The sequence below is a fragment of the Phyllostomus hastatus genome, unplaced genomic scaffold, assembly GCF_019186645.2.
Source record: "Phyllostomus hastatus isolate PE091 unplaced genomic scaffold, TTU_PhHast_1.1 phas_scaffold_78, whole genome shotgun sequence".
Classification (NCBI taxonomy): domain Eukaryota; kingdom Metazoa; phylum Chordata; class Mammalia; order Chiroptera; family Phyllostomidae; genus Phyllostomus; species Phyllostomus hastatus.
In genome coordinates, this window is record NW_025334041.1 from 54,975,814 (window position 1) to 54,987,897 (window position 12,084).

Below are 12,084 nucleotides of genomic sequence, written 5' to 3' on the forward strand. Positions count from 1 at the left end.
AATTTGCAGTGCTTGTACTGGTTCTCTCCCCAGTCCTACAGGATACCTGTCTTTGGCCAATTTACAAACAGACCTTGAGTCATCACTCCCAAATACTAAAACTTTTAAGAACTAAAGCCATTACTCTGATTCAGATTACTTCTCTTTGTTTATCAACATAAACCAAGCTAATTCTTTGGTTGTTAACCAGTCATTCACTAGATGTATTTCATGTTGATCAAAATACTTAACATGGCTTCCAAAAATTGTTATCTTCATTTATATGTTAAAAAATAATGGAGTTTGAAAATTTAAAATTATTACTATATCTACTATTATTACTTTAGAAAATTATATTGTATTTAAACATAATATAAAATGGTATATAAACTTTAAAATCTCAACATTTTACATCAGTTTAAATCATATTCTGATACTTCAAGGCATTATTTATATTCATTTTATTATTACAATGTATGTATTATCTTGTATTTTACATAAGGCAAAATAAGTCAAATAAGGTTGTTCTGAGCTTTCTACAGCTCTCCAAAAAGGATTCCTATAAAATGTAATTTTTAAAAAAAATCTGATAACATGAAATTTGGAGCTTAAAGAAGTCAAATGGGAACTTTCTGTCAGAAGCCATAGGGAAAGCCCCAATCTACCAGCACACCAAGTGACATGTGAGTACTAGAGCCAAGAGGAGTAAACTTCACCTCGGAGTGTTCACTCCTTTTCAGTTGTTATCACTGCATGATGTCCACTGTGTGAGACAAGGTAGGCTCAGTTAAGGCCGGGCTTTGCAAGAAAAATAAACACAATTATTTCTCACACTGGGACATTTTTCTTGTGCATGGTGTGTTCTCATATAAAAATTATGATCATGAAGTAGATATCCATAATAAAATAGTAAAAGTGAGTTTAATTTATTGTGATTTCCCTAATAATAGTCCTAAATAATATTCAAAAGAAATACAGTATGGTTCTGATCTGAAACCATGAATCTTGTTACTTCAAAGATATTAGCAGACTTTCTTCTAACAATAACACAGGCACTTTGCATTTTGAAATAGACTTACTGGTTGAACATTTTGTAGGTTCCAGTGTTAGAACAACAACTAAAATTCCCCAGCCTTTAGCAAATGAGGTTTTTGTCTGTTTGTTTGGTTTTTGTTTTTTGTGTTTTTTTCCTATTTTTTTATTTTAATCATTGTTCAAGTACAGTTTTCTCCCTTTTACTCCCATTCCAGCCCACCCACCCAACCTTCCCTATTTCCCTCCCATTACCACCCTCCCCTTAGTTTTTGTCCATGTGTCCTTTAAATTTGTTCCTGTAAACCCTACCCATTCTCCCCTGAAATTACCTCTTCTCTCCCTTCTGGTCACTGTCAGCCTGTCCTCTATTTCAGTGTCTTTGGTTATATTTTGCTTGTTTCTTTGTTTTGTTGTTTAGGTTCCTGTTAAATGTGAGATCATATGGTATTTGTCTTTCACTGCCTGGCTTATTTCGCTTAGCATAATGCTTTCCAGCTCCATCCAAGCTGTTGCAAAGGGTAGGAGCTCCTTCTTTCTTTCTGCTTCATAGAATTCCATTGTGTAAATGTACCATAGTTTTTTGATCCATTCATTTGCTGATGGGCATCTAGGTTGCTTCCAGCACCTAGCTATTGTAAATTGTGCTGCTATGAACATTGGGATGCAAAGGTTCTTTTGTATTGGTGTTTTAGTGTTAGAATATAGTCCCAGCAGTGGAATTTTTAACCTCCTCTTTCCATGCTTAACACTTTGCAGGCAGAGACTTCCAATCCAACTGGACAAGCACCGAAAACAAAGTCTGCCACCCCACCATCCAGTGTGCAGATACTCCTGGCCAGTTTAGGGCACAGGTAGCTGTAGAGTAATTCTTGAAAAGGCTGGGCATGGGGCAGTCTGGATAAGGTTGATACAGCCTTTCTCTTCTTTTTTCTTTTCTTTTCTTTTCTTTTCTTTTCTTTCTTTTCTTTTCGTTCTTTTCTTTTCTTTTCTTTTCTTTTCTTCTTCTTTTTTTCCTTTCCTTTTCTTTCCTTTTTTCTTTCCTTTCCTTTTCTTTTTTCTTTCTTTTCTTTTTTTCTTTTTGCTTCTTTTCTTTTTAAATTTATTGTTGTTCAAATACAGTTGTCTGCATTTTCTCCCCACCTGCCCACCACCCCAGCCAAACATCCCCCCCTCTCTTGCTTCCATGCTCCCCCTTGGTTTTGTCTGTGTGTCCTTTATACTAATTCCTGAAACCCCTTCTCCCCACTGACTCCTCCACCCTCCCCTCTGGCTATTGTTAGATTGTTCTTAATTTCCATGTCGCTGGTTATATTTTGTTGGCTTTTTTCTTTTGTTGATTATGTTCCAGTTAAAGGCAAGATCATATGGTATTTGTCCTTCAATGCCTAGCCTACTTCACTTAGCATAATGCTCTCCACTTCCATCCATACTGTTGCAAAGGGTATAAGCTCCTTCTTTCTTTCTGCTGCATAGAATTCCATTGTGTAAATGTACCATAGTTTTTTGATCTACTCATTTGCTGATGGGCACTTCGATTGCTTCCAGCACTTGGCTATTATAAATTGCACTGCTATGAACATTGGGGTGCAGAGGTTCTTTTGGATTGGTGTTTTAGGGCCCCTAGGGTTTGATCCCAGCAGTGGAATTGCTGGGTCAAACAGCAGTTCCATTTTCAGTTTTGTGAGGAAATTCCATACTGTTTTCCACAGTGGCTGCACCATTCCCACCAACAAGTGCACTGGGGTTTCCTTTTCTCTGCATCATCTCCAACACTTGTTTGTTGATTTGTTTATTTTGGCCATTCTGACTCCTGTGAGGTGGTATCTCATTGTGGTTTTAATTTACATCTGTCTGATGGCTAATGACACTGAGCATCTTTTCATGTCTCTGGGCCCTCTGTATGTCCTCCTTGGAGAAGAGTCTGTTCAAGTCTTTTGCCCATTTTTATTTGGGTTTTTTGTCTTCCTGGAGTGAAGTCATGTGAGTTCTGTATATATTTTGGAGGTCAAGCCCTTGTCCAAGGTGTCATTGGCAAATATGTCTTCCCATACTGTTGGTTCTCTCTTCATTTTAACTCTGTCTTCTTTGGCCATGCAGAAGCTTTTTAATTTTATGAGGGTTTATTATTTTCATTATGTCCCTTGCTTTAGGTGACATATCCATGAAGATGTTGCTGTGTGGAATGTCTGAGATTTTCCTGCCAATGTTTTCCTCTAGGACTTTTATGGTGCTATGACTTATATTTAAGTCTTTTATCCACCTTGAATTTATTTTTGTGTATGGTGTAAGTTGGTGATCTAGTTTCTTTCTTTCTTTCTTTTTGCATGTTGCTGTCCAGATCTCCCAATGGCATTTGCTGAGGAGGCTATTTTTTCTCCATTTTATGTTTCATACCCCTTTGTCAAATACTAATTGACCATAGAGACTGGGTTTATTTCTGAGCTCTCCGTTCTGTTCCATTGGTCTATGTACCAGGTTTTATGCCACTACCAGGTTGTTTTGAATACAGTGGCCTTGTAATACAGTTTGATATCAGGTATTGTGATCCCTCCTGCTTTGTTCTTCTTTCTCAAAGTTGCTGCAGCTATTCAGGGTCATTTATGGTTCCATTTAAATTTCTGAAATGTTTGTTCTGTATCTGTGAAATATGTCATGGGTATTTCAATAGGGATTGCATGGAATCTATAAATCACTTTGGGTAGTATGGCCATTTTGATATAGCCTTTCTAATGTCCAACCTGTACAAGCAGAGATTACCTCCTACATTAAAGAAGAGAAATCCACACTACATGACACTTTGATGGCCCTGAGGGAATGTTAAGCCCCACTCAACACCTGCACATCCATCTTTGCCTCTGCTTCTTCTCTTTCAAAAACACTCTGGGTTTGCAGTCAAGAAGCATTGAAAATACATGGTACATCATATCTTCATTTTCAGGATAGTCTCCCTTCATGGTGGCAGTAGTGTGTTGAATGGTGGCACCCCCAAAAATATGTCACATCCAAGTCTCTAAAACCTATTAACTGACACCTATTTTGGGGGAAAAGGTCCTTTGCAGATATAAGTAAGTATCTAAATAAAACCATGCAAGATTAGCCAGGTGGGGTCAAAATCCAAGGACATGTTTTCTTATAAGAATCAGGAGAGGAAGGCATTGTGCAAATGGAGGAGAAATTGCAGTAATGTAGTGACAAGCCAAGAAGTTGAAAAAAGCAAGGAAGAATTCTACTGTAGAGCCTCCGGAGGGAGCGTGGCCCTGTTGACACCTTGATTTTAGAATTCTTGTATCCAGAACTGTGATACCATTAATTTCTTTTGTTTTAAGTCACAAAATTTATAGTAATTTGTTACAGCAGCCACAGGAAACTAATACAGTGGCTTAGGGCTACAGTACTTCTGAGCTCACATTCTCACAACTCTTAGCTGAGGAAGAAAGTCTTCTAGTGTTTCCACAAAAGTTCAGAGACTCACTTTGAAGGGGTCAAACTAGTCCTGTGCCTATCTTAACAGCCACTGTGCCCAGAGTAATTGCAGTTACCAATTCTACCTTTCAACCCAGACAAAAGTTCCCCAAGTAGAATGGGCAAAGTTTTAGGAAGAATCCCCATGACATGGCCAGGTGCCTGCTCAAGGAGCAACACTAGGGAGAGGACAACAATGTTCACCACACTACTAAAACAGGCACCCAGATGGAAGTCAGAGTTGTTCAGTTTTACTTTCTGCATGATTGCTATTACTGTAAATATATCATAAATGCACTATTGGCATTTTGTTGACTATGTGCCTCTTTCCAAACTTAGATTTTTTACATTCTTTTTGAAGTTGATTTCCTTTTTCAACCTCTCCTCTATTTTCTTTTATAACTACTCATTCACTAATAATAGATATTAAAGTATGTTCTCCCTCCACAGTTGAACTGAAAGCTGCTTGAGTCAAGGTTGGAACTTCTCTTAGTTCTGCCAAGTAGCTCTGATTTTATATCTTGAGAGTTTCCATGGTAAGGTAAAGTTAACCTGTGCTCACATTGGGCATGATGGTTGAACAGCTCCCCCAAGTAGAAATGATGGTTTCAATGACTCATTTTGGTAAGATATAAATGCAGACGGGTTCAGGATTTGGTGAGTATTTTCTGGCATTTTCAGAGAACCCATACTATATTTGGAGCCAGACAGGATTAAGGTGAAATGAGAAATTCTGAGCATGAATCATTTTCTGAGTATTAGCCACTCTAAGGGTCCTGTCTTTTCACCAAACCCTAGGAAGTGGCATTTGATATTTGTAGGTTTTCCTCTAGCACATTTCCCCAGCACAAATCATGTGTGTATGTATGTACATGGAGAGAAAAAAATAGAGAGAAAATGACAAAGACATTAGGGCACCCTCAATGTGCCAGTCCATGCTAAGTATTTGTCAGAGGACTTGGTGTTTAGTATGCATTTAGGCATTATTGCTATTAACCTTAAATATTACTACTAGTTAATTTAAGATTTACAGAAGCCCTATGAGATAGATATAGTTCAGCCCCATTTTACCAATAATAAAACTGAGGCTCAAGGAGGTTAAGCAATGTATTCAAAAGTATGTTGCCAATCAGAAGCAATGTAACCAAAACTCAGGTTCAACTGCTTGCCACAACAAAAGCCAAACATGTGAGAGAGGTGCTTGTGCAAAAGGAAAGAGGTTTGTTGAAGTGCTGCAACCTGGAAGAATGGTGTACTCCGTGGCTCTAATACCATCTCTCATTTTTGCTCAAGCCCATGGTCCTTATAGAGATAAGGAAGGGAGGGCTTTTTTTCTCCTTGCAATTATTTTTCTAGCTTTTGGCACACTCAGTGTAAGAACCTCCCCTTGCACCATCTTGGCCAATGGGAAAGACTCCTCATGTTTTCTGACTATCTATGGTAACAGTAGGACTAGAGAGAATTTGAACTCAGGTTTCTCTGGCTGTTATACTTCATGAATTTTCCTGACCTCTGGCGTTATCTGCATTTTGCATTCATTAATTCTACTAAAATTCCAGAAAAAATTAAATATCTGTAAATATGCTATTAAAATTAATGAGATTTCAGTAATCTTTTGGGATATAATATTAATATACAAAAATAAATAGATTTCATAGATACTAGTAACATCTAATTAGAAATAACATTTATAAAAGTTAAATTTGCAAATTGTCACAAAATGTATAAAGTATGTAGGAATATTTAACTAATTAGGAATCGTACTAGCTAACAAGCACTAACAAAAGCTGTATGAGACCATCAGGAAAATATAAAAGATGGTTGCCGGTTCAATTCCTAGTCAGGGTGTTACAGAACAGAACAAGGGGGGCCTGAGACAATATACTATTACTGAAAGAAGGCCCCGGGTCCGTTATGTCCGCCGCCCGAGGAAAGACATCTCTCAATGCCAGAGATTTGTGAAAAGGAAAGGAAATGTTTATTTAATGCTATACAAACTTAAAGTAGTGACCTAATGTCTTTATCAAAAAATCCCAAAGTCCCCCAAAACACCCACAAACAGACACAGTCCTTCCTTCCTTCCCCCTTTGCCCAGTCCAGAGTACCGTATCTCAGGAAAGGAAATAGAAGTCCATGGCTCAGGCAATCCTCTGGTTCTTCCCAGTTAGTCCTCCATCTCGACTGGGAGACCTCCCTGGGTTCCCGGCACCCTCCTCTGAGTCTCCAGGATCTCTGCTAAAACCAGGTGGTGGTTCCCCCTTCTAAAGCTGCAGGGGTCCCCGCTCTGTCCAGGCCTTGTGGTTCTCCCTTTCAGGGCTGCGGGAGTCTCCACTCTGTCAAGGCCACGTGGTTCTCTCTCTCTCAGGGTTGCGCATGGTTCTCTCCCTCTCAAGGATGCACATGGTTCACCTCCTCAGCGCTGCACATGGCTCTCCTTCTCAGGGCTGCACATGGTTCTCCACTCTGTTAAAGACGCATAGTTCTCTCTCCTAATGGCCGCCAAGTCTGGCTTTTAAATCCCTGCGGCCAATCTTCCTCTGCAGCCTCATTTCCGACTCCTCCCACACTCGGCTTCACATGCCAGAATTCATATCCTTCCAGCTTTACTGGGCTGCCATCTTGAGTCTGGGCAGGTGTGGCCCCATGTCCTGGAGCCAATCTTCTCTGAGCTCCCACGCAGGCGCTGTAGCTTGGGGGGATCTGCCCCAGTCACGTCTTGGTGGGGAAGTTACTTCCATTCCCCTGGCTCAGAGATGATCACAGCTATTTAACATATCTATGCAACCAGCCAAAGGCTATAGATATGTTAAATGACCACGCCAGAGGGTAGCTGCAAGGCTGTTGCTATGCAAAACAGATCTCAATGGCCTTGCTCTATTTGTCCCTTCCCCCAACCCACACCCTGGGTGGGAGGATGGAGACATCTTAAAATCTCCTGGACACCTTAAGTTCTGGACCCCATTTCAAATGCCCATTTGGGGTCCCCCCTCTTGGCTGCACCCTGTAACAAGGGCACATGCCTGGGTTGCCAGCCAGGTACCCAGTGGGGGTTGTGTGAGAGGCAACCACACATTGATGTTTCTCTCTCTCTTTCTCCTTCCTTTCCCCTCTCTCTTTCTTTTTCCTTTCCCTTCTCTCTAAAAAATAAATAAATAAATAATATATATATATAAAATAAAATATAAAAGATATGGAAATAAAGAACAACGTGACAGTGACCAGAGGTTGGGGGAAGAGGAATAATGGGGGAAAGAAGAGGAAGGGTCAAGTTAAGGAATGTGTATGAAAGACCCTTGGACAAGAACAATAGGGGAAGGATTGAATATGGGAAGTGGTGGTAAGCAGGACAAGGGAGAGTAATAGAGGAAAAATGAGGACAACTGTCATTGAACAACAACAAAAATGTTATTTTAAAAAATATATAAGTAAATTTTTATTATAAGATTAACAGAAGAAACTAAATTGAATGGTATATCATGTTCATGAATAGGAAAACTCAATGTCATAAACATCTCTTTACTGAATTCTAAAAAAAGTTTTGATGGGAGTTTAAAGAGAGATTTGGCCAGTTAAATCTCAAATTTATTTAAAAGTGTAGGAAAAAATAACCAAGATAATTTTTAACAGCAACAATAATGATAATGAACCAGTCACAGTACAGAATCAAGATTTTTATAGTTTGTGTAAAAATCATAAAAATACCAAGTGAAAGAGTAGAAATCCAGAAAATAAACCTCTTTACATATAGAAATTTGTTTTATAAGAGAAAAGCGAAGTGACATTATAAATCATTGTGGGAAATAATATAAGATACAGTAAATTATACTGAGAAAATTAGCATTCCATATTTAAAATAGTAAAATATATCATATAGAAGAATGAATGCCAGTGGCTTAAGGACGTAAGACTAGCAAGGACTTCTGACAAAGATGGAGGTATGGGTAGATACACTTTGCCACCTTGCACAACCAAAAGAAGCAGAATAACAAATTTAAAAAAATAAGTAAATAACCAGAACTGCCAGAAAATCAAACTGTATGGAAGTGTGACAACTAAGGGGTTAAAGAAGAAATATTTATCTGGACTGGTAGGAGAGGCAAAGATGGGCAGCCAAGGTGGAGAGGACTTGTAGCAAGGCTGACGCTGGTAGACCAAGCAAAGTGGCACTCAGTGGAGCAAGGAGTCCCACATTTGTTTGCAGATCAACTGGGAGGAACAACTGGGGAGTGAGACAGACCATGCAACACAGAGTTTCAACATGGGGAAATAAAGCCTCAAAACCTTTGAATGAAAAAACCTGAGGGGCTTGTGGCAGCAGGAGAAACTCCCAGTCTCACAGGAGAGTTTGTTGGAGAGATACACAGGGTCCTGGAATGTACACAAAACCACCCACTGTGGAATCAGCACCAGAAGTACCCAATTTACTTATGGGTAGTGGAGGAAGTGACGGAAAGCCCACCAAGCACTAAGCAAGAGGCATTTTTCCCTCTCAGACCCTTTTCCCACATACAGTGCTACAATGCAGCAAAATGGATTGACCCACCCTGGTGAATACTTAAGGCTCCACCCCTTATTATGTAACAGATGCACTGAAACAAAAAAATGAGGCCCAAATGAAAGAAAAGATCAAAGCTCCAGAAAATATACAACTAAGTGATGAAGAGACAGCCAACCTATTATATGCACAGTTCAAAACACTGGCAATTGGTATGCACACAGAATTGATTGAGTATGATTGCAAAATAGAGGAAAATGAGAAGGCTATGCAAAGTGAAATAAAGGAAAATGTACAGGGAACTAAAGTGAAGGGAAGAAAACCAGGACTCAGATAAATGATTTGGAGCAGAATAAATAAATGAACATTCAACCAGAATAAAATGGAGAAACAAGGATTCAAAAAAAATGAGATGCTTAGGAACATCCAGGACATCTTTAAATGTTCCAACATGCAAATCATAGGGGTGCTGGAAGGAGAAAAGGAAGAGCAACAAATGGAAAACTCATTTAAAAAAATAATGAAGGAAAACTTCCCTAATTTGGCAAAGGAAATTCCAGAAAGTCAAGGAAAACCAGAGAATCCCAAAGAAGTTGGACCCAAGGAAGCACACACCAAGGCACTTAATAATTATATCACTCAAGATTAAAGATAAGGAGAGAGTCTTAAAAGCAGCAAGACAAAAAGAGACAGTTACCTACAAAGAAGTTCCCATAAGACCATAAGCTGTTTTCTCAAAAGAAATCTTGCAGACGAGAAGGAGTGGAAAGAAGTATTCAAAGACATGAAAGGCAAGGACCTACACCCAAGATTACTCTATCCAGCAAAGCTATCATTTAGACTTGAAGGGCAGATAAAGTGCTTCCCAGATAAGGTCAAGTTAAAGGAGTTCATCATCACCAAGCCCTTATTATATGAAATATTAAAGGAATTTATCTAAGAAAAAGAAGATAAAAATACAGAAAGTAAAATGACAACAAACTCACAACTATCAACAATGGAAATTAAAAAAACAAAAACAAAAATGAACTAAGCAAACAACTAGAACAGGAACAGATTTACAGAAATAGAGATCACATGGAGGGTTATCCAAGGGGAGGGTGAGGGGGAAGAATGGGGGAAAAGGTACAAGGTATAAGAAGCATAAATAGTAGGTACAAAATAGACAGGGGGAGGTTAAGAATAGTGTGGAAAATAGAGAAGCCAAAGAACTTATATATATGGCCCATGGATATGAACTAAGCTGGGAGAATGATGATGGGTGGGTGGGTACAGGGAGGAGGGGAATAAAGGGGAGGAAAAATGGGACATGTACAATAGCATAATTGATTAAATATATTAAAATATTAATAAAAAAGTGAAGGTCAGGATCACATTTTATGTCAATGTCATAGTGAATGTCAGGCTCAGAATCAGATTAATGGGTTGCAGGACCAGTATTAAGGTGATGGTCAAAGCAAAGCTATTTTCAAGCTAAGGACCATGTTTAGAATGATGGTTAGGGTTAATTGCAGGGTCAAGTTCAGGGCCAAGTATGGTGTTAGCACCATAGCAGCATCCTTTCTTCTATATTTTTAAATTTACAGTTAACTGGACTTTATAATTGACCTAAAGTGCCTCTTTGCATTACTTAAGGACACTCGGAAGATTTCTACCCACCATAAAGTAGGTGGATAGGACCTATGAGGGGGTGGGGAATGGAGGCTGGACTTCTTGCCTTAGTGAAGCCTGGATGCATGGCCCAGGGTCCCTTTAATGAAAGACACTTTAATATCTTGATGGCTGAAGATGCCTGAAACTTTGTTAGGTAGCAGGTCCAAATGAAGAATGACCAGACTATGTCCATTTTAAAGATTCAAATCACAATATTTTTTTAAAAGGTGGGGTTCCCTCCACTTGGTAGCTATGCAAAGTGTTGGGAATCCTTCCAGAGCTTCATAGACCTGGAGGGCTCCTACCTGTCTCCAAGGGGCCTATTGAACAGGTGAGGACTACACAAGTCCTGGGCATCAGGCACCAGGAATTAAGTAGGTGTAGGGATAAAAAAAAACGTGAAACTTGAAAATTTTTAAAAAATGCAGAAGAATATATGTATTACTTCTGGTTGGGAAATATTTTTTAAACAAGAAACAAAACACAAACTAGAGAAGAAATATTGATAAATTTGAAAAATTTAGAAAACAATTCTATTAGTAAAGACATCATGGGCAAAGATAAATTAAATGCCACAAGAAGTAATTTATGATTGATCTCCAGATTCTTGAAAAGTAAGAAAAATGGACACAATATATGAGCAGGCATTTTATAAAACAGAAAACCTAAATGTTTTTCAACATACAAAATTATGCTTAACATAACAAACACTCAGATACCTGCAAAGTAAAACAGTAATGATACATCTGTTCTCACCTACCTAGCAGGCAGATATTTAAAAGTCTGGCATTACCAAGTGTGGATGAGGATGTGGGGAAAGCAGCTTGCATGCATTACTAGTGGAAATCTGAGTTGCTTTAACTTTTTTAGATGGTCATTTGGCTCTATTTGGTAAAGTTATAGATGTGTAAATTATACTACCCAGCATTTTCACTTCCTGGAAAGTTCTGGCACACATGCAAAAAATACATATCCAAAGACAATCTTATGCAACATATATATAACATGAAAAAACAGAAACAACTGAATATTCGTCCTTACAGAAAATTAAATTGTGATATATAGGGATGGACAAAAGGTTTACAGTTGTTCCTATGATAAATAATATAATAATTTATAAATAATAATACAAGAATAAACTGTTTTGCATACTCACAACTGTAAACCTACTTTTGCCTACCCCTGTATTTAAAAAGCTAAATAACTATTAATATAAAAATTAAAATCTACATATATTAATTTGAACAAATCTTGACAATAGGTTACATAAAAAAGTTTTGATAGGCTACTCACAAAGTGCCATTTATATAAAGGTTTTAAAAATAACATTGTGTTATATACTATGTATGAACACAGACTGGAATGAAATTATAAGACTATAAGAAGAGTATATTCCAACTTCAGGATGGCAACTTTCTCTGAGATGGGAAGGGGAATGGGTAAGGTGGGGATAAAGGTAC